Consider the following 24,741-nt stretch of genomic DNA (forward strand, 5'->3'; position numbering starts at 1 on the left):
CAAGATCAAACAGAATAGACTCTCCCCTGGGAGGACTAATCTGAATCTCTAGGGAGATCCTCTACTAAAGGGAAAAAAAGGGGGGCGAAAGGGGAGAATCTTTTGTGAAATAAAAAAAAATTATTATTCTGGGAAGTTGGTTTTGGCAAAGAATTTCTTGGCATATTTATGTGAATAGTAAAAGATTTCCTACTATAAAGTAAAATTTGAAAAGTTAAATTTCCCATTAAAAAATGATCTCAGCAGATGCCTTACAAAGTGGCACAGGGTAAGTTGTATGTAAATTAGAAACCTTGCCTGGGTCTTTTGAATCTCTTTGATATCTTCTCTTTCTAATTAAGAACTTAGTATTACCCCTCCACCTTGATTCGTGTAAGATGCAGTAAAGCTTTTAATAACCAAGTAGACTGGTAACCTGAAAATATATGTCAACCCACATGTAAGCTCTGTGGTGAACTTTAAAGTCATTTCTTCTTATAGAGACTAGCTTTCCAAGACTGTCGATTACAGGATCTATTTGAGGAGCAAAAGAACTTAGGTTGTTGGGTTTTATTTACCTAGCAGGGCACCCTGGCACCATTTCCTTTGCTCCTGCTATAACACACACCTGCTACTCCAGGATCTTCTCTCTACCAAACACATGGAAAGAACAACTACTGGCATTCGTTTTTATGTTACCAAGAACAAAGATGACAATTTAAAGTAAAAGCTGGGTCAGATTTAGCTCTACGTAAAATTGGCTGGACCAGCCTCTGCTCAGGGGAAAGCCTGGCTGAATCTCTGCTTCAGAAGCCACGCTAGATTGAACAATCAGACTATTTGAAAAAACCCATCATCCCACAAGGATTTGTAAAGTGTGGAGCGTCTGGCACCCGGGTGTTCTGAATAAAAGGATTTTGCTAGGAGTTTTGAGATCGGAGAGCCATGATTAATTCTGACTGCCTGGATCAATAAAGATTGTTTTCCTTTGAAACAGAGCACCTATAAAATTATGTAATTTGAGGTATAGGAAAATCATTGCTGAACGAGCAAAGAGTACTTTGCTGCCCACAGAATCCATTTGGTAATAATTTCAGGATGAAAAGTAAGACCATTATTTTGATAGGACAAATGCATTTGAAAGTCAAGAAAGATTATATCAGTTAAAATTTATATTTGCATAGGAAAAAAAAAACATTTCCAGCACAAACTCAGGTGTAGCACTATTCGCACCAGAAATGCAATTCAGTGTGAGCTATTTCCTAAAGGAAAAGTGCATGTGAGAATTTAGATTATTTTGTCTAGCACAGCTGCTGCTTGTACTGCAAAAGCAGAGATGCAGCTGATGACAAGGTAGAATGGAACTTGGCACCTCCGCTGGCATCCAGCCAAGAATACAGAATGTTTTAGCCAGTCTGTGGCATGTGATCCATTCCTTAATTGTTGATAACATATAATTAGGACAATCTAAGCCTAGTTTAATGAATGTAATAAGTTAAACTGCAGCGCTTGACTATACTTGGATAGACTTTGTTAGTCTTGGAGCATAGAAGTGCAGAGTAACATTTTATAAACAGTACAAAATGGAATCTTCCCTTTACAAACTATCAGCCTAGAATTATGGCCGACATCCTAACCCACAGTATAAATTCTGTGCACTGTATAAATGTCAACTGATATTCATGGCCAATGTGCCCAAAATAAATTTTCCCCTTGAAGATTTTAAAGGTAAGATTTATGGGAAGAAATTGGGCACGTATTTAGAAATGACAGACTACACGTTCTGCTAATCAGTTATCAACCTGATTTATTTTGACAGACTTCTTTCCAAGATGATCAGAGCTCAGTCTAGTGTATTACACGTTTTTTAAATGCAATGATTTTCTTGAAAATAATTAATTAATAACATTTTATTAAAATATACTCATTGCAGTCATCTTTTCACTCTCAATATTACTTACCTGTATGTTTTGTAAAAATGGTGTTGTTGTAAAGCATGAAAAAGATCTTTACCTCTGCCATAAATAAATTCAGCTGAATTTTTCATATCTCTGATAAAAGTTGTTTTTTCTAAAAGGGGAAAAAATCCTACGTAGATATAAAATAATACAAAAAAATAATTTTTAAAAAAATGCATTTTAGCTTTTGAGTAAAAAAAAAAATTAAAGGTAGCTGTTTATCCACAGCATGCATGCTTTCTCTGATTGTTTTTTTCCCCATCTTTAAATTTGTTCTAATGTTATCAGAATTGATTTTTAGTCTCAGTCATCCCAAAGGAACTGTCTTGAGCGAGGCTCTTATCGGGGAACTGTAATGAAGAATCAGCTTGCAAAGCTGTTACTATGGTGTTCACATATCTGAAGAAATTTTTAGTGGAAATAAAATTCCAAAGCACTAAATTTAGAGGTATTTCATTTCCTAGTAAGAGGTATAAAAATAGTACTACTAGATACAATTTAAATTCCAAGGGGGGAGAGATATTTATTTCTGTACGATGTTCAACCATGTACATTCTAGAAAGCCAGTTTCTTTCCACAGGCCTTGAGACAAATTAAAAATCATGTTAACCAGTTCCCTCTTAAGCCACTAAAAGGATAAGTTTAAAAATAAAAAAGGAGATCTTCATTTTCATTTTAGTGTTGTTTTTCAGATAAATCTTTATGAAGTGAAAGCATCACTATTTGAAAAAAAATTATTTTTCACATGTTTAAGAAAAAGTTTTTGACAATGATACATAACTATAGTTTTAGATACTAAATTGTATATTATCTCACAAAGGGTAGGGAGAGTTAAAGAATGTCATCAGTGCCCAGGCATGGTTGCTAGAAAGCTCAGGTTTAAGACATGTCTTCCATTAAAAGTAATAATTACTATAGTGTGCACAGTCAACAAGATCCTCTTTTCCAAAAATATTGTTTAAATGTTCCAGAAATCATGACAAATTAAAGTGATTATAAGCGTCATATGTAAATATGCTTCTTCCTCTGCCCAATATTAAAATAGGTATTGAATTCCTCAAGCCAAATTGCATTCCACAGGTGTTGCCTAAATTACCGCACGCAGAGGGAGAAATCTTTTAAAATCATTTTTAACATTTTATTTTCATAATTAAGTCACCAAAACCAACAGGAAGAAAAGCCTATAATAATATTACATGGGTGAGAACATTACATTACATCTATACTTCTAAGTTCGTAAGAAAAAGGGAAACCGGCATCTCCCAAGGAACAAGACTAAAGCAGTTAGAGACCTCCACTTTTCTATGAGTGACAGATGAATGTGTAATTATTGAAGAGGAGGAAATAAAGAGTACTGCCATAATTCTTCCATCCATTATGTATACATTTTATATGTATATTGGAATGAAAAACTCTTAAACATTAAGATTTGACAAGTGCGATAAAGAAAAAGGTTCTAGACTTATGCAGTACCGTGCATACAGGAGGAAGAACAGGGTTCATGTTATAATTGCGTTTGGCTTTATCTGTGCTTACAAACTGCCCTTATATGAAATTATTCACAAAAGCAATCCACAGCGCCATCATCTAAATTCAAATGCAAACCTCATATTAACACAAATAAATGTGTCCATAATTTCAAAGATGATTTTAGGAAATGTGGTCATTAGACGTTTCTTTTTATGATGAATTTGGAATTTGGGGAAAATGTTGGCTCAGAATACCAAATGCAGACAGTAGTGGGTAATTCCCACTATTCTTGTACAACTATCTAATTCAATACTTCTAATTATCAGTTTGCACCATACACACACATGCACGCACACACACACACACACACACACACACACACACACACACACACAAAATCCCTTTCGGTAAAACAAATGTAGAGCCTTCGTTAAAGAATTCACATGATTTTCTAGGTACACTTTTCATGCTAATTTAATTTTCATCTCTATTTACAAAACCTGCTATAAGTAGTGAAATCTAATGGGGAAGAAAGTATAAAAGAAGTGAGCTTATCTTGCCATCACATAAAACAGAACTCTAAACTGTAACATTCATAAAATGAAATTTACTAAAGCTTTTTTCCTGACAAAATGCTTAGAAAACAATCTCGAGAAATACCAGTTTAAAAACAGCTCAGGAAAGTTACACTGTAAAAGTTACCTTTTTGTTAATTCATTATTTATTGATAAAAGTGTTTGTCCAGTTTTGTGTGTGTGTGTTGTGTGTGTGTGTTGTGTTTTTTTGTTTTGTTTTGTCACAATGGCTATAATTATTTTTAATAGGCTGTATTCTAAATATACTACTAGTTTTTATTCACTTTTAGTTCACAGTAAAATCAGCTCTCCAGCTTTCTTACTTGCTAGACAAAATGGATTAGAAAGTGATTCTGTGTTAATTTTACGTGAAGCTAGACAGTGTATGCACGCATTTAGCTATACTTCTTGACTTTTGTCTGCGTCTGTGTAACTGTACGATGAGTGGTATTTTGCAAATATTAAACCAATGTATTTCACGACATTCTCTAAATCACATTTCTTTGCAGTTTCCCACCTCAAGGCAGAGCCAGAAAACTTATTACCCTAGATCAGGAAAGGATCAAAATTTAGTTTGAGAGCAAGGCTTTCTGGAGAATAAATGGATTTGCTAAATTCTTTTAGTTCCTACTTAACATTTCAAGGACTAGGCCTGAAGGACTAGATCTAGAATTCTCATGATAAAGAAAAATTACCTCCCGCCTACGAACTGTCCACGCCATATGGCTGGCTGTTTTCTGGTAGAAGAACTTAGGACAGAGAGGAAGGGGAGCAAAGGCCGCCCCTTCTGTTTCTGGGGACTGAAGACATTAGAGTACGGAAAGCAATCAGATATTGCCTCCCAATTTCTCTTTCTGGCTTTCACTCTTCTTCATGGTAAGGGGCAGGAAACCCAAGGGAAGAACAACCTCAAATTCCATATCTGACTAAAACTCAAATTGTCCCACACCTGGGGAATGTCCGCATCGACCTCCTGGGAGCTGATCTATTAGCTTTGATGAATGGCTTTCCTAAACTCCTGCATAGAAACCAGGTGTTCCCACAGCATCCCACCCCTATCCCATGGGGAACTGACAGCTGAGTTGAGAGCTAGCATGCAAGGTGCCGCTATGGTAGTGGCAGGATTTGGGCTTTCATCCAGGGAGCCACATAGGGAGTAAAGCAGAGAAAGCCAAGGTGAGGGTGAGTCAACCAAGCCAAGATAAAAGGTGTTCACATCAGCTGTGAGTACCAGCAAGACAACAGACAAAGGAACATCACCCTGAAAACGAGAGGATCAGGAGGACTCCACACTCGAAGATGCCAGCTCTTCCCCACCACTCCTAGACTAGAAAGCATCACTGCTCCACCACACACTGGGACACCAACTGGAAAAGGGCGCTGAGGAGTAGACAGAAGGTTGAGAAGCCTGGGAGACAAAGCATGTTTTCCTAAAGGTGCAGCATTACCTAAAGGAATGGTTTTAATTACTGGAGTGGACTGAATTTTAAACCACATAGGCCTTTACGTTTATAAGAGAGCCAGCGTAGTTATAGACAAAATAATGGAGCTACATTTTCCACACACAATCAAGTTGCTGTGTGAGTGAAGTCAATATTATATAACGAACACAAAGAAGAAAGTTACTGTAGTAAAAATATTTCTCTCTGCAAACACACATTCTTACACACATACACAATCACAATTTGGTATTTGGTGAGGAAAGTGGGGTGGCCTTTTTTGACCTGAATTGTCCACACTCAATGACCATGTGAATCAAACTAACCAAGGAGCCACTTGGGTTTCCTTTTTGGTTTTTCTGTGTATGTATTAGTCAGAATTACCAGTTTAAAAAAACAAAACAAAACAAAAAGCTTGCTCTCCCTTCGTTTACTCATCTGTGAAAAAGGAATACTAATACCTGGCACAGTTATTCGCAGAATTAAATAAGATGCTTTATGTGAAGTGAAGGGTTTTCTGTAAATTGGCTAGCACAGTGTCTGGCACCGTTACCTCCATACCCTCCCCACCCAATGTTCCTAACCTTTCTGAGATCAGGCAGGTTCAAACATTCAGCATCACTGACAGTCTACTTTTCACTTACCCCTCATCTCCTCTCTCACTGCTATAAACTTCTGTCTGGATCTCATTTCTTCTCTTTGACACTTGCACCTTCTAACCAACTACCTGTCTCTCATCAGATTCCCTCAGCTCTGAGTTGGTCATTCCTTTTTCCAAGTCCCTCTCTAGTTTTTTTCCTACCTGCCTTTCTCTCTCCCTCCATATCTTTCTTCTTCTGTTTCTGTAACTTCCATAAACAGTATGAAACACTTAAAATGTTGAAATACATGACATATATCAATTAAAATAAATTTGGATAAAACAAAGCAAAAGGAGCAAGGAGAACTATTAGAAGAATCTGAAATAGACCATTGCTCAGCTAAGGTCTAAATTTAACAGATTTATGGCAGTTCAAGTGGAAAAAGAGGTTTTGGTTTTGGTAGTAATAATTCAAAAATTTAAAACAATTAACTTTACATTTACCATTCATGTTTCAATATTTTGAAATTAGTTACAGAATAAGAAGTTTTTCTAAGGAAGTGCTGAAAAATTCTAATTTTTAAAAAGTTGATGTAGTAATTAATATATACTGCAACATTAGCTATAAATCAAAAAATACTAAGCATACAAGTTTCTTAACATAAAACATATATATCAGAAACTCAATTAACTGGACTCTAGTTTATTTAAATCTGTAGCTAGCCAAATTTTCTTTTACTTGCTCAGATGAGAATACACAGGGGAATACGAGGTGGTTACTCAAGGATAAAAAGTGAATTTTCTAGGTATGCCCTGGAAGATGCAACTCAATTTCCTATAACACCTTATATTAATTTTCTTATTTCATCTTCTCTTAACATTCACATTTATTTTTGCACACCATATTCCTTGCATCTAGCAGAGTGTTTTGCCCATTTGAAAGTGTCTATAAACTTTTATTTTTAATAGACTCTGATACACTACAAAACCTTTCAATGTAGATCTTTTATAATGAAGACCAGTCTATTTTATTTAAAACAGGAATAATAATAATAATAATAATACTTGACATTTGTAGAATGTAAACATGTGTGCTTTTACATGCATCTCATTCGATTCTCACAAGAAAACTGGGTTTCTGAGAGGTGAAACCAATTGTCTGGGAGTACCAGTCTTGTTAACAAACATCAGTACTGGAGCTTCAACACAGTTTCACTAAACTCTTTTCATAACCCCAATCAGCTTCAATTGATTGATTAATTAAGTGAGAGTGATTAATTGCCAGCAGCTGGAGCCTGTGGCACCGAGAGTATATTCTTCATTGCAGTCTCATCCAGGCCCATTTTGATATGTTATAAGATCCTCGTCCCTTTTTATCTACTTTAACCAAACAGATGGTAGAGGTGGTAAATGAAGGAGGAGGAAAGTGACATGTTGTATGTATACGATGTGTCTCAAAAGTTGTGCAAATATGATTTAAGGATATATGTGCCGAGGATTTCTGGGAAAGGAGGTTCCTGAGTGGATCCCATAGTTCTGCAGCACATGGACAAGAAATCAGGCAGCCCTGGTGTCAGCTGCTGGCAGTCATCGTGTGACCACAAGGAAGGCTCTAGAAGGCAGAGTGCAAAAATAGAAATAATCAAGTTTTCTTGACAAAATGGAACCACCTACACTACACCACCGTTCAGTTCAGAGGCCCTCACATTCCTGTTAAGCCAACTTGAATTGGATGATTTGCTACTTGTAACCATCACTACATGAACTGATACAGGAAAAAAATAGGAGTGGGGGGGGCAGTTTACACTTTCTTCCATGTTTTAAACTTATGTGTAAAAGGCATCAAAGTGACATTGGTCCTTAGTGTATTGAAGTTTAAAAATGCTTGAGGACATTTTGGATCACACAGATGTGACTTAGAAGACGTGGATACTGAGGTCTAAACAGTGCGTGATGGAAACGGCAGCTGCCTTTACAAGGGCTGAGAGAAAAACAGAAGAGCCCCCATCTCATCCAACACGCCTCAGTATGTCAGTGGCAGTGGGTATCCCATCTGGTTTACAGGTGTCAGAAACAAACAAACAACAGCAACCAAAAAAAGAGAATAACAATCGCCTAGAAGGGAATGTGTAAGTGGACCATCCTCTGAACAGATCTCCTCCACTCAAGGGGGAAAGGGGACATTTTACACCCACGCTGGGCATTCTGTTTCTATTTTCCAGGCTCTGCCCTATCCCAGGTCCCTCTCCCCACTGAAAGGCCATGGAGAAAATAGACCTCACCAAAGCATGAAACAGAATGACCCACAGTGCAGCTCTGGAAGACAGCCAGTTCCCCAGCACTGATGTGGTCTTAACTCCTCTGGGGTGGACGCACGGAGAGTTTAGTGACAGCGAGCTATCACAGCAGCTGGGGTTCAAGGAACTGAAGTGGAGCCACTGCAAGTAGGGTGGGCAGCAGAAATGATCCAGAAAACACTGAAGTGTAATTTCAGGCAATGCCACATTGTTTTGGAATTCAGGAAACCATAGGAGTAAACAGACCAAGCTGACATGCAGCAGGCAAAAATAAGGCAGGACTTTTTTTTTTTTTCCTGACCCAACAGAGAAACCAGATCAAAGATATGGAGCAGCTGGCATGCAACTCCGGCTCTACAATATTGATTCATTCTGTTACCAACTGTTCCTACTATGTGTCACATATTCTGTCACAGGAGTATGACAAGAAGGAAGGCATAGTTCCTTCTGATGCATACAAACCTGGAGCCGCCAAACTCAGATGTGAAAAAAAACTGTATAATTTTTTTTTCATAACAATTTATTTTTTAATTGAAGCCCCCACTCACACAGCGGCAAAAATAGGGCCTCCTCTAGTCTCCTCTTTTCTGGGTTGTCTCTAAGTTCCAGGGGCTTAAGAAGTGCCAGGCTGTCTGCAGAGGAGATGGGGAAGGAATCTAGTCCTCACTGCATCGTTCCTTCTCTCTAGACTATGGGGATGCCCCCATCTCTTCTGTGGTGACTTGGGGACATCCTCCTCGTCCCAGCACTTCTCAGCTCTTCTAGCGCTCCAGGGGCAGACAGTGCATCCCTTCTGAGGGACTGTCCCAGCATCTAAGCTCCCTTATTCCCTTCTCAAGTCTCTCCCGTTCCCAGGACCCATGAAATCTTTACCTACTCTGGGCTGAGTGAAGCACAACAGAAACTTCCCCTTATTCTTTCAAATCAGTTTTCTAAATTGGGACCTTAATTTTGAGTTACAAAAACAAAGAAGTTGACTTCTTTATTACCACTTGTTTTAAAAACATTTTTTGTCCCTTCCCTGAAGTAGCCTAGCCTCCTGAATGTTAGGAGCAAAGATAGAGGTTTCAGGAAATACTGGGAGGACAGGAGCATTGGTTAATATCGCAAAAGATTACCCCACTATGCTAAAACCATGTTGTGCTTTGAGAAAGTGGGACATTTTTCACTGAAGAGGCAATACATGAGCCAGTTCTTAAAAAATGGATAGGTGTCCATCAAAAGAAGAAAATAAGAGGATCAAATATGCAAGCAAGGCTTTATTTGTATTTTTAGATCATGAAATATTATGGGATTTATGAACAACATGCAGAACTCATAGAAAATGAAGGTTCAATATCATTAACAGTGTGAAATGACTACCATAAGTAAAAAAATTGACCATATGCCACTTCATTTTATGTGGTAAAATTTCGATTTGAAATTTACATACCTTCCCTCAGTTTAAAAGTTAAAGAACTGCAGAACTTTCTTTAATAAAAATCTAACTCAGGTGAGGCCCCAAAGCAGAGGTCAAATACAAAGTCAAGAACTTTGTTTCCTTTTTCTTCTGTGGCAAGTGCCTTTGACTAGAGACTTCCATTAGAATAACTGAGTAAAAGATATTGCATTGTGTATAAAAAGAGATCCCTAATGACACTGCTACTTCTGAATTAGAAATTTTTAGATGCATGATACATAACTGATTTGATCAACTATATTATCAAAGAAAGATGGAGACACAATAGGCAAAAGCAATTATTTTTAATCATCCATCAACATAAAGTTTCCTATCAGCAATTTGTATCACAAATTTTATCAACACATGTGTAACCTCCCTTTACTTCAGTAAGAGATGTGTGGGCGTCCACGCGCTGGAGAAACAAATCCCACGCACACACATCACTCTTCCCAATTTACATTTTCAGCATCCTGAATTTAATCATGCTCAATGAATCTGACAGGCAGTGCTACTGAAGTCTCAACTCTAAATAAATAGTTTAAAATAAAAAGTTGTATAAATATCAGTCTGTGCCAATATGTGGTTTGAGAGGGAGTGCTATAAACACAAAGTAAATTAAATGGGATCTACTTTTGTGGGGCAAAAGGCTACTTAGAGTGGTTATTATAGAGAAAATTTTGTTGTGTGGTGCGACAGCACGTACCCATGTGGCTAACCTACCACTGGTAGAAGAAACAAATCCCACCCATACCTAGGGGCGGTGCCTCAGCCAGACCACAATTCCTATGAGGGATGAACTTAATGTGCTGAAAATGAAGGCCAGGCTCTGTTGCAGCTCATTAGCTGGTTACAGACACACTGCGAGAGAAGAAAGTAGAATTTGGTCGATGTTCCAACTTCTACATGTGCTGTGAATAAAACAGACTATTGTTTTTTTGATAAAGAAGTATTGTTTTGAATGTGCAGAGTGGCTAAGTAAAGCCAGCAGAATTTTTTGGCCAAATATAGTCTCTTGCTCACTCCTAAAAATCCTAGCTTTCAAATTAGGAGCTGAAGTCATTGAAAAAAAAAAAAGTTTACATTCCTACAGCCTGCTGCAGCAAGGCCAAACAAATGTTTGGCTTAAAGCTCACTTACATCTCTTTCATGAGCCTTTTCTCTAACATGGAAGTCTGAAAAATAGCATTTCTTTTATCGAGTCATTTAATGCCAAGTGTTTTGTGTGTGTGTGAGTGTGTGTCTGTGTGTGTTTATGTGAGGACACGCACACTCACCAACAGTACTATAGGGTCAGTGTAGTGGTTTTAAAGCATGTGGGTCATATTTGAATTTAAAGAAACCATGGTTTTACAGCTTCTGGCATAATTTAGGTCACAGTCACAAAACTGTGATTTTTTTAAAGCATCATTAACCACTGAATGGACAAGGAATGTGTTATTTTCAAGGAGTTTCTTTGGTGCCAGTTCAGGCAATAAAAACCTAAGGACAGGGGTCAACCTGGGAGGGTAACCTAGTATGTTAGTTGCCCTCCTGATGCACTTTTTTACCATAAAAATTCAACATGCTTTTTAGCCTTCAGTCTCTAAGCCCGAGCTGGATAACATAGAGTAACAGCATCAGTTTGTTAGAGGCAGGCATGTTGATGGCAAGTTTCCATATAGTCAGTTGGATTGGCGATTTGGCACTCAGGAGAGCCTGTTAAAATTACAAAATTGTGGAACTGAATATGCAGTAGTCTAGTATTTTTCAGGATCATGGGTAGATTCTCTTTACAACGTTCTTCATGGACCAGCCAAATTTTTGCTATCATATAGTTGAGTTTTGCTATAATGATGACCTTCATAGAAAACAAATTCCCAATCTGAGAATAGAAAATAAAATGTTTTAAATCAAGCCTCTTTATAACTAGATGGCAACTGGCAACTCATGCCCAGACCTGAGGAAAGAGAAATGGAAAAAGCCATGGGGCATCATTCTCGTCCCTCTCCTCCTAGCTGTCTACCATGTGGGTGGCGTTATTTTTTTTTTTCAGGAGTAACTTGGTGTTGAAGACAGATTTCCCCAGGGCAGATGATCGGTGTGTCAGAGTAAGGAGAACAGAGGGTAAGCATGCCGTCATGGTCAAACAGTAGCATGATGAGCAGCTGAGGGCCTCCGTATACCAATTCTAGTTCCTTTCTCAGCCTTTAAACACGAAACAAATAAGTACTTCCATTATACAGGGAAGTTGTTACATGGAAGAAATAAAATGAAGCATTTCCTATGAAACATTAGTTACATATTCAATTTTTTTCAATGTAACATCAAAAAACTGGGGGGTTTTACTCACAACCTCAGAGCTCCAAGCTTCCTCCCTTGGATGCCATTTTTTTGTAGTAGCATTAGCTTTATTCAAATTTTACCTGCAGAGTTTACAGTATACAGTATCATCGGTATAACAGTGAATGTATCGGCATCAAATGAAGAGCAGAAGAAATGTACATATTACTGTACATTTTTCCAGATAGCGATTCTTCTGCTTTTGAGGAGTGGCTTAAGATATTATGATCTACCAAAGAATGTTGTTGTTTTTTTTATTTATGTCAAAACTCTGAAAATTAAGTCTGGAGGAGCTATAAGAGAAACAAAAAGGGTCACCATTTGAAAGAATGGATGGGGACTGTGTTCAGTTCTAAACACAATGCCACCTCATTAACGAGATGGCCCCAAACATGCATTTTCCAAACAAATATTTGTTCCGTATATAAATGAATTAAACACTTTAATCTTAGTCATTTCTATTAAATAATTTCTAAGATGTTTTTGAAATGCTCTTACCACTATAAAAATGTTTTAGAATGCAAATTTAAAAATTTTTGTCTTATGTCATCAGTATGAGTCTCCACTATTATGATATGCCTGTGTGTCCTGTTTGCCCTTAAAGTTGGCTGCTTTCTCCTTCAGTTTCAGGCTCTCAGTTAAGACTTTTCTAATGCAGTGCCTACGCCTAATATTATTTCACCTTCTCCCTGCCGATCTGTTCTGAGATTGAAAAAGAGATCTAAATATTTTAACAAATTTATGCTAAACAATAATAAATATGGCTCTGGATAAAAACCTACTATATAAATGTCCTACAAGTTTTGCAACAGTATTTTCTGCAAAAAGCTTAAGTTGCCAAAAGATCACTAGTCGGGTAAGTAAAGAGTTATCGTAATATACTAGTCCTGACTACCTCTAGATTACTTCACAAAGTGACTGAATATATACATATACAATTGCAATTGGAGTTGACCACCAACTGAATTTTTCCTTAACAAGCATTTAACTTTTGAGACTAATTTATGTCTTAAGCGTCTCCAATTCCATCTCATATTTGAACACTAGCTTACAGTTTACAAATAGTTTGCAAATAACTTCTACATAATGTACTATTATTCCATTTTACCTTCATAATATGAGTATGTTTGGCTATTTCAGGTAACAAGGAATAGAAACATATTCAAGCTACTTTAAGTTGGTGTAAGGCATTACAAGAAAGTGAGGAATACAAACATCTTTAAAACAAACCCAATGGACACTGGATATTACTCAGGGATGGGAAGATTGCTCAGAGTATGGTGAATCCACACAATCTGATTATCACATTGTCACCTCAGCAGATGAGCACATTTCTCCCTTTGCTGTGGCTCACCATTATTTTCACCTATTTTCTTATTTTAGTAAAGTCTTAGTAATAGTTAAAATAACTTAATAGAATATTTTAAAATATTTTAGTGTTTAAAAATAATTTAGTAAAAATATTGTATTAAATATTAACTATTTTAAAACCATAAAAATATGTCCAATGCTGTATGAAGGATTAAATGCCATATAGATTAAATAACCAAAAATAAAGATGGTATTTAACACTCACACACACATACAAAATGATTCAGTAGTAAGAAGGAAAAATATTGAAACTTTAGGTGTAAAACATTTCTGGTAGACCACAAATAGCTTTACCAATTCTACCTGAGTTTCTTTATATGGTTGGTGTTCAACTACAGATATAGATTTGAAATATCACTTTTATTTGCTCTGGAGAAAGAGGGATCATTTAGTTATTGAACCTCAGTTCTTGGAATGTCAGAGTTTCTAGTCTCTCCATCAGCGTATAGACATTTTTTAGGGGCATAAAAGTCAGCCAAGAAGCATTAACACCATGGTCTCCTCGGGGGGATGAAGAAATGTATAGCCATCATTCTACCAGCTTCCCTGAGCAAGTCTACTTTTGTAAAGCTTCAGTCTTGGTATCTTAAGAAAAGAAACAACTCAAAAGGAAGTGTGGTGGAAATTTCCAAAATACAGAGTGTCTGTTTGGATAAAAACAGTGAAGACAGGCTTCTATATTTAATGATGGGGCCTGGGTTGCCTGTCTTCTGTGATCACTGGCTCTGTGTGGTACACTTTAGTGAGTTTATGATGGTGTAATCCTCCGATGAATGAAGTACTCCCTTCCCTTCAGTGCTGTTTATTCTTAGCTTATGCACACAAAGAGCAAAGAGAGTTGTCAACAACACGTCCAGTTTATACACTGAATACTGCTAAGAGCCAGCTGACTCAAGTGAACCAAGGAGCTCTTGTATCCTGAACGTCCTTCATTCATTCACACACACAAATATTTACTCTGCACCTACTATGTGCCAGGCACAACAACAGAAGAGATTAATTGGGGAAAAGTGAAGAACAGGGACATGGCAGTGGTAGCGAGGGAGAAAAGAGGGAAAAAAATAGTTTGTGTTTGGGTTAATAAAAGGGGAACTTCTTTTCCTGACATCCTGTAAAAATCTATGACTTTCAGTCTAACTCGTCATCCATATTAATCATTTGTTTCTAATTTGAACCATAAGATCCTGGGGAAAGGGCCCCAGGTTGTAGGACCCTTTATTATTCTTATTGAAACCCCCTTAGTAGTTGAAAAATATATCTATACTAGTTCTCTAAAATAATTCAAACCTAAAGAATATACAACTCCACATATTTCAAAGTAGAGAATGATGTAGATTTGTTTTTTTATGAAAAATATATAGTTCATAATTATAAACACCACTGATGTATCCAAATAGAAAATAAAGAGATAAGTAAATACTCTCACAGTACCTAAATTCTAATACGTTTGATACGACCATTTGGGAAAAGAATTGGAGGAGAATGGAAAACAAGGGTTTTTTTGTGAAGTTTGGAGGAGTTATAGATCACTTTATATCTTTAAAAATGAAGCTTGCCCTTAGAGGGAAAAATTAGTAGCTCTGGCGAAGGGCAGGCTGTTTTATTATCATTCTGTGAATTTGGATAGCAGAAATAGCACTTGTTCAGAAAATGTTTTCAAGTCATGATTTCTAGAAGTCACCCCACTTATCACTACGTCAGAATGTTTTTCTTCAGTCCATTAGAAGCAGGTTTTGTCTTTATGCTGCTTTCAAGAATTCCAAAGGTTCACTCACAATGTCAGACTACAATAAAATTCAGCGTAATGTGAACCAGTCTATGATATTGCCTTTCCTTATTGCCTTTCAGTTACACTGTTCTAAATGCAGTAAAGGAGAAGTTGTTCTGAATGGGGCAGATGGAGAAATGAGTATCATTCCCCGAGCTGAAAAGTCACAGACTGTAATATGCTAACAGCTTAGAGGAGAATTTCTTATATTGATGGCTGGTTATGCAGGTTTGAATATCTGAGTAACCTGGAAAGCATATAAGACTGCCTGTTACAAATCGTGCTGTTTTTTATTTGGTATGCATTCCACAATGGGCAGTAAAGAAGTGCCCCCACCAGCTGCAAATGTATCAATGCATTTTTCTGGAAAAAAAACCGAAGCAGCACTGTGGTCCTAGGAAAGAACTTGCCACTTGCTCTGCAGAGCAGCCCCTGTAAAAAAAAATGAGGCACTTCTTTTTACTTAGAGGTTGGACTCTTAGTAACAGGTCAGAGCTAGGGAACCCGCTGCACAAGATATTCTGAGGGCTGTAAACCCAGAAATGCTTTGAGAGCTGCCAGGAGGGCCCCAAATGATCCTGAGCAGTTTGCATACAACCTTGGCACAGCACAGACCTGTCTCTCTGCATTCATTATTAGCCTGAGGTGAGTTTCTTGCCGGGAAGGCAGGAGCACATGAGGAGGCTTAGTTTGCTATGCTTTCCTAGCACATTCAAGCAAAGCAGAAACTTGAGGCTCGCAGCAACGATCCTTGTGTAGGTGATGTCAGGAGCATTCCAAACGTGAAAGTCAGATTTAAAATACTCAGAGTATATAATGGTCATTTTACATATGGTCATCTGTTTATTTGAAGATGAAAAGAAGGACTACCAGACAATTCTAGCCTATAAATACCACTAACCCCAGTCATTATTTTAAGTGTTTCCTTTACCCGCTAAGAAAAAAAAGGGGGGGGAAGGGCATTTTAAAAAAAAACACTCAAAAGTAACATTTCAAGGGTAATTATACTCATATTTTGAAGTAACTTATCTTAAGAATATGAATGATTCCTGTCCAGCTCACATCTTGGGTAGCTCTGTGCAGAACTCCCACTAACGATCCCTTTGCCCAGTACTTAAAATAAACCCATCTATTCCTTCTCCCAGAAAGAAAATAAAAATCTCAATGGTCGCAGTGAAATTATCCCCTGTGACAGAATGAGTCATCTAAGCCACTGCAGGCAAAAGCTCACCGCTTTGAAAACTTCCTCCCTGTCTTCCTTCTAGGGAACAGGCCCTGCTGGCCTCTGACTGGAAAAGATGTGGGTTCATTTCACTTATGCGCCAGACACAGTCTGAAGAAGTTTTGTTTTAAGGTTAATGCTTTTATATAAAACCAGGCTTTCTTACTGACTTTTACCATGGAGTTAAGGCAGTAGGCCCTCAGGATGGAGTTTGTACTAAAATATTTTTAATTTCAGTTAATAGTTACAACGTTTGACTCAATGGGAACTTCTTGTGACTTATTTTCATACAGTAACTATTAATTCTGCAAAATAAAACTACTGTGCACTTGCTCAAAGCATACTTATTATTTAAAACACCCACATTGACATTTTCCTTTAGTATTTAAAAAGTTGCGCTGACTATACCAATTTTTATAGTTATTTGGTAAATGTTCATTTGCTGGAAAATCATTAAGATTTTATTGATTAGAATCCACCAGTCTTACCAGTAACTTTATACATATAATATTCATTTACTATCCTCAAATCTGATGGATTTATTTCTTAAACTAAATCCTTTTTATTTAAATTAATTAAAAAGCACAAAATAACTATTTATGACATTAATTCATGTCAGTGAAATTAATAACTTTTATAAAGTCAATCTATTTTTTCCCAGAAAATTTTCAAACATTTTCCAAAAAAAATCCTTCATGTTAAATATTGAATTTCCATTGTTCTAAACTACTGAAAGTTGCACAGGCATTAGAGTAATTCTGAGTTACTCTAACATGAAAAAAACAAAAGACCTATCAATATTCACAAGATACACTAAAATTAAGAATATCCAAGTTCTAGTTCTAGGCAGTGTATTTTCTGACACAGGTTTTTAAGAAATACAATAGGAAACATTAGTGAGTATTGGAGGACCCTCTTAAAGGTACCAGTGCTTCCTAGTATTTATAAAAGCTTAGAAATACAGTAGAAGGAAAGGCAAGAAAACCTATGTACAATGCCATATGCTGAGCCAAATATAATTAAGAAATAGACTCCTGCCAAAAAAAAAAAAAGTACTGAATGGGTTATCTTGTTGAAATCAGCTCTCTACATTAAGACTATGCCCAAACTGATGACCTCAGAGAGATAAGCCACCATTTCGGCACCACTACCCAAATGAGAACCAGAACCAAACATCCTAAGAAATCTCCTGAGGAAAAAAATACAAAGGAAAGAACCACAGGAATTAGGGTTGAAAGGAACTTTAGAGGTTACTCGTGATTAAATCACCAATTTCCATGAAATAAAATAAGAATTGGAGAAACCAATATAACATTTTTATAATTAAAAATAATAATAATAAATATATAAGTCCAAATAAAGTACCCTGAAAATATAGGTCTTTTAGAAAAAAAATTAGAGATCGCTCCAGCATGATTCAGTAAATTAATTACATAACTAGGGTTTAACAATTTTTATAACTTAGATAAAATGAATACTAGACTAATTCAGAGCTTACAACGCTCACTTTCAGAACCTCTTTCTTCACCTTTTATTGTGTCTTCCAGGAAACACCTCTGTATCTTCACCAAACCGACCAACGATTTCAGTATTAAATGTGGCAGTTTAGCATGTTACCCCAGCAACAATATTTCCATTGAAGACTACAAGCTCTCAAGACCCCAAAGTACAAATGAAAAAATTTCAAACAGTTAACAAATAATAACGTTTAGTTCGCAAAGAGCTTCAAATCTGTCCTCAGGGGTGGCTATCTAGACACATACCTGTGACAGTCATGATGGTGGAAGCTAATGGATTATGGAAATGATGCTTGCAGCCAAGATGAATAGTACAGTTTTGTTAGTTACTCAATTATTAATTCACAGACTTCTAAATAACAATAAATGCTACTCAGGGAATGGCATCATTACTTCTCCAAAACATTTTCAGGATGCAATTTGCTGGAAATGGGGGGAAAGATCAGTGGGAAGTGTGCCTTCCTTCATGAACATACACATCTTACTAATTAAGCCATGTGTTGTAATTTTATCTAAGCAAGCAGGAATGCACATAAAAGCTCCTAAATTGTACCATAAGAACTTGATCTAAAACACAAGCATGGAATAGAATAGTAAATTATCACTAAGTGGAAGGTGGCAACACTAGTAGTTCAAAATTCATAGTCAGCAAAGCAATGCTACACAAATTAAAGCCCCAGGCATACTCTTCTCGTGGGTGGCATAGCGGTACAGAAAGAACCACACACTCCACATTGAATAATTCTGTCTGTGGACGTTTATGACAGCCAGCAACAAGCAAAGAAACTCAAAAAACGGCATATTTTAGAGGACAGTCATTCTTTGGATAGGGGAGGCTGTCTCCATTGTAGTCCATGGCCTAAAGGACAATACTGCTATGAAAATTCCATGGTTTCTGCGACAATCTTTACTACTCCCCTGAACTTCTAAAGCCATTGTCACTGTGCATATTTCACTGGAGAGTTCCAGTGAGTCAGCTGCAAAATCCAGAGGTCTTTAAAAATTATCATCTCAAATTTCCAGTCAGGTTGTCCAGAATTCGCCAGCAATGGAAGGTCCCATACAGGAATTGCCATGCACTGAGACCAGGAGGACCCACTGGTCTAGCAAGACAGGGATTGGAGGCATCTAAGCAGCAGGTACACTGAGAAGTCAGGTGAAGACAGGGCATATCTGGGCACCCCATGGCAAACTAGTGGGAGCTACAGGGATTCAGAAGCAGACATTTGTATATGGAGTGGTGGGGGAGGGTAGTGAAGTGCTCCAACTGTTCAGTTCATATATTGACCCCATGACTGAACCCTCATGTGTATTCAGCTCTAAAGACCCACATTATGCTTTTGGGAAATTAGATGGTGAGTATTTCACAGAATAAGGGCAGAGCAAAATTGTTAGAAGAGACGGGGAGAAATGGGTAGGTGTCTGAGAGAAGGAGGCAAGGAATGCCTAACAACTGTCCCTTAATTCAGAGGTAAGGCTAGATTAGCTAGAACTATACTGAAATGTCCCACAGACAAACAATAAAGCCCTTTTATCTTCTACTTTTTTAAAATATTGCTTCCTCTGACATTCCAGAATCCAATTTTCAGCTGGCATTTACTGTTTCTTTCATTTGTCTGAATCTAGAAGTTTTATAATCCCAAATGTGAGTAATAGGGCCCTTCTAATCTCCAAAAGGCATGGAAACAAACAAAATCTTGTTAGAACTGCAAAAACTAGAGAAGGAGTAGGCTCTGCCTGAGAAGAAGAATGAAGCGCTCTTCCACCATGATTGAAATGGTGGACTTTTTTCCTTTGTATTTCTATGCCTTTTGATTATGTCTTAATTCCTAGCTATGGTCTGAATGTTTGAAATATTAACCGGTTGTTATGTAAGGTTTTAGTATTTCAGACTCTATAGTTAATTTTCCCTACCAACTTTTGTTCTGAACTGCAATGAATACTTTTAAATAAAAATGGTGGCCAGGCAGCTCTGCTACCTCTTTATGAGTTGCAATGTATCTGAATTAGTTCTTCTATATGAAGTGTGATGCTCAAAACAATAATGCTGGCCCTACAAAATGATCTGCACATGAAAATAAACATTATTTAAGGTAAAAGCATCTTGTAAGGGCTCTTGAATGTCAATGATATGCATAGAAGCGCTTTGTTTATATATAGACTTTCCAACTTGTCTGGTATGAGGGATTCTCATGATAGATGAACTCTCACTAATTATCTGAGGCTGGGGCACAAATGTTGTACAAAGCTGCATATCATTCAACAAATATTTATACAGCACCTATCATAGACCAGGTACTATGCAATACCCAAGGAATAAAAAAATGGATATGCTATAATCCCTATGCTCAAGAGAGTCACAGTCTAGTTTGGGAGATAAATATATCTTCAAGTACTGTACAATGTGATACTCTATGAATAAATGCCAAAAATAGGGGAAAAGCCAAAGGACCTACTGTCTTCCTTGGACGGTCAGGGGATGTTTCACCAAGAAGATGTCATTTGAACCCTGTCTTGAAAGAGTGAATACACGTGGATAAAATTGAAATGCTTTCTAGTAAAAGACATTCCAGCTATGGTCAGAACACAGTTAATATTTGGTAATTCATAGCTTGGTATAGCTATGAAGAAGTAATGTAAAAGAGTCTGAAAAGCAGGCGATGCATGAAGTCTTTCTTGGCCACACTAAGGAATCTAGACTTTATCCTGGAGGTGATAGCAGGCCATTGTAGTTTCTTAATTGTATTCGATAATCTTGTCAAAACAACAGAACATACGGTTTTAAAATTTAGTGATGTACTTAGTTATCTCTTCCCTTACCCCCTTTACACATCCTTGCATATTACTACTCCCCAGAAACACAGCCAGAGCAGAGTGGCCCAAAGGATTTGGACCCTAGAGAGAAAGACTCTCCAGGCCTCTGGCAGCCTTTTATTTTAAACATAATTTCATTCCCAAATCCTAGCTAATATTTTGCATACCCAAATGACATCGAATTCAGCCCACCAGGAAAATAGTTCCCAACACTAGACATACTCAGTAAAAGGGATTTCAGCTTACACACCCCAGAAAAAATATAATAAAACTTTCGTATATTTATAGCATAAATGATAACATCACTTTTGCCTCATGAAATTCTCAGTATCATGAAAAAGTTCAAAAGCAAATGAGAAGCAACCACACCTTCCTTCATCCACCAGTAAAATCCAGTCACCTTACAGATTGGAGTTTTATGGCTTTGAAGAGTGAGCAGGTATGGGAAGTGCAAGTGTTTAAGCTACTTATATATTTCTGATATCTCGCAGATGTCTATGAAGAACAATTTATTCTCATTTCTCTCCTGACAGCTATGGTGCCAAAAGGTGAACTCAAAATATGTATAGAAGAACATGATTATATGTGTTTATCTAGAGAAAGGAATTTCTTTTTAAATTTGTATATACACAAATGATGGTTTAATTTTCCTCACACTCCTTGTTTTTGTCTCTCAATGACATAGCTATAAATGGATTGAACCAAACTTGGGAGGATAGCGGCAGTGAGAAGATCTGAGTTCCAGACAGATTATGCACTTCTGGAATTAAAAAAATATATAAATTAAGGAAGAAGCTAAGACCAGAACTTCATAAACCTCATGAATGAAACATTATCTCATTTCTAGATCATAAGCTGTTATTCAAGTATAAAACATCATTATCAATATTGTTCTAAAGAGCATTTACAAAATAAAAATTTGTGAAAATAAAAATCAGCAAAAAAGAATAAGAGCATGTCCATGTTTTTCTGCCTGCTTGCTCCTCTTTATTGGTGCACATTTTGCTTTATTATATTTACTCCAACTTTTTTTTTTATAAGCCACTCATGTTTTTTTAATCAATTACTTAATCAGAGAATCTAAACACTCTACGCGAAATATCTCCTTTCTTCTGTGGCTGTGTGAAAATAAAGACACTAGCTATGGCAAATATTTCACAAAGATTTCTGCTTCCTAAAATGTTTAATTGACAATGGAAATAAGACAGGCTTTAAAGGTTATCACAGTTATATTGATTTTCATTTTATTCCCATTAGCAACTTTTTGTTAACTTTTCAAATTATGCATTGTTACCTTGACCCAATTTTCAGATGCCTCAATGAATCTGAAAGGCAGTAATTTGGGACTTAAAAATTTGAACTTTCAATTGCCTTATTTTTAGTACAACCTAAAGGTGCTCATAGGAAAATGTGGATCTAGATTAGGAAATAAAGAGTTATTTTATGAAAGCCACTACCCTTTCTAGTTCAAATCTCTTTTCATTCTTAATTTTTCCTGAAAGAATTTTTGTTGCTAATATCTTTAGCTAATTACTTATTTGGGGCCATTGGATTATTTTTATTTTATTAGTGGGTATTTAAATTGTGTCCCTCTGCTAGGTACTAGAAGGGAAGTATTTTTAAATTATGTGTGCTAATTTAACTTTACAGTATAAATGTGTACTATTTAATTATAATTTACAGCACAAAGGTTTCAGACATGGTAATGCAATTCCTACAAGAAATTGTTGAGATTCAGGAATCACAAACAATGCCTCCTTGGAAACTATGTGTCTGCTATGGTGGCTGTTGGCTCCTGTGAATGGAAAAAAGTGCCACAGAGAATCTCAACCAACATGAAGCAACTGTTCCAAAGAATGTGGCTTAAGACTTTCAAAGACAAGTCAGACAGTTAAAGCATGCAGCTGTACTTGAAGGTGATCAAGAGTAAGAACAGATGAATCAAATAACAAATGCATTACAAGACAGGTTTGAATTTCCAGGATGGACTTAAGTTTTGTATTTTTTCCTTGAGGGGAATTAATATTCAAAAAGAACCGGAATTAAAACAATATACACATAGAGAATACATTTCAAAAATGAGCAATGGTAAATAAATGATGTCCAAAATCAAAAGAATTAGAAGTTATCAAAAGTTACCTTGACAATGGGAAATACCTAAGTCCTATGTTCGTTTGAGGATAGCACATGTGACAATTTTAAATCACACTAAAATTCAGCTACAAAATCCTCCCAGATTAAATTAGATTCCAAAAAAAATCAAACATTTTCTGAGCCTATAAAGAAAAAAAAGATGTGTGAAGTGTAGGCCTTCTGTGGAATCACCAAAATCTCTTAGCTCTTTATTCTTCTCTCTAAAAAGTTTCTCTGCTGAAATATAATTTAGAGAACATGCAGAAAATAAATGTAAGATGGGCCAAGGAAGTATGAGGCCTGAAGCTCCTATGACAACTTAGAGAATATAAATGATATTAAACTTCAACCCATCTCTTCTTGGTGAAGGCAACTCATTATTTCTTAAGGAAATCAGGCTTGACCAATACGATGATGAAGTACTTACATAAATTAAATATGCTACTTCTATAGAAAACTTTAGGTCAGCAGCAGATGTTGGTAAATTCCTACAGAAATGCATGCCCAGAGAATTTTTTTTTTAAATGGCAGAAATCTGCTAGCTATTCCTGCCTTATCTGCAACAGCTGAGCAATCTTTCAGTGCCACGCGGAGACGGAAAACTTGGCTCAGATATAGCGTGGACAAGCTTGCCTTAATCACATTGCTCTTTTACATGTGCACAAGGACATCAACATTGACAGTACAGAGTAAAGCAGCCATTTGCTGAAAACAACTGTCAACGTTGTCAAGTTTTTGGAATCTCTTATAATGTGATTTGTACGACAAATCTTGTGGCATTTTGTTTGTCAGCAACAGTAGTGAATTTCCATGTATCTGGGAAGGCAGAACAGTTTAGAAGTGGATTGGGTTTCTTTACACAGACTATGCTAAAGGAAAAACAGTTATTAATTTTTAAATGACAGCAAATATATCTAGAACTCCGAAAGTAAAATTTCATTTAAAATATCACACAAGTGTATTTCCCCCTTCCGCACAAACCTTGAAAAATTGCAATAGTCGTTGGGTTTTCCCTCGTTGCACTCTAAATTTTGTAAACAGCTACTTGTGAAAATATTAATATTTTCTGAGACTGGAATCTGTAGCAGTAATAACCAGGCTGTGCTCTAAGTGACAACAGTAGGTTCAGTCCTTTGTGCAGGAACTAGGTGCATGTTGCCATAAAGCTCATGAAATCGGGTGTAACAAAGTATAACTAACCTAGAGCACACCAGTGTTATTCAACAATGTACCTATTAAGAGGCGATTACAGAGATCTTATGGTTCATTAGTTTTCCAACAATTCCTTTATTCTTAACTCTGAGCTGCGTTTTTCATACAGCTATTCCTTAATGTGCTTCACTCCTTTGTCCTCAGCCAAGGTCCTCCTCCACGTGGGTGGAGTCCAATTGGACAGACCATACGACAGACCATATCCTCCCTCCAGGCACCTGCCAAAATGCCCTTGGGTGTGTTAGAGCAGTGTACTCACCCAGCCAAGAAAATCTCAGGTTCTTCCCATCTACACTAGTTATGGTTCCTTTAGAATGTATTTGACAAAATCTAATGAGAGAATCTTTTGTATAATTCCTCTCATGTGGATCTGGTTAGAGAATTCCAGAAAAGGTCTGATTTCCTTTTGTTATGATCCTTTTCTTCCTCTCCTCAAAATATACTGAATGTAATGCTTAGAATTACATATTAGGAGCTCAATGGTTTTGTTGGGTTTTTAAATCAAATTGAAATGATAAAACTGAGATAACACATCTCAAATAGGACTAGGCACATTTCAGCTGTGGCTAGTGGACAGCAGAGTTCTAAATATCTCAGTTCTAGCACTACTTCTTCTATTTGTTTAGGTGACTTAATGTAAGTCCTT

At 36.8% G+C, this 24,741-nt stretch overlaps 1 long non-coding RNA gene across 1 annotated transcript in view; it reads right to left on the reverse strand.

The window, feature by feature from the left end:
• Positions 1-7,530: 7,530 nt before the first annotated feature.
• LOC109381985 (uncharacterized) overlaps positions 7,531-24,741 on the reverse strand; it is a 60,144-nt gene continuing 42,933 nt past the window's right edge. Inside the window, exon 3 of the long non-coding RNA XR_002123853.1 lies at positions 7,531-7,613. This is a non-coding gene — a long non-coding RNA (uncharacterized LOC109381985). The remainder of the gene's footprint in view (positions 7,614-24,741) is intronic.

The sequence above is a fragment of the Hipposideros armiger genome, unplaced genomic scaffold (assembly GCF_001890085.2).
Source record: "Hipposideros armiger isolate ML-2016 unplaced genomic scaffold, ASM189008v1 scaffold_57, whole genome shotgun sequence".
Lineage (NCBI taxonomy): Eukaryota > Metazoa > Chordata > Mammalia > Chiroptera > Hipposideridae > Hipposideros > Hipposideros armiger.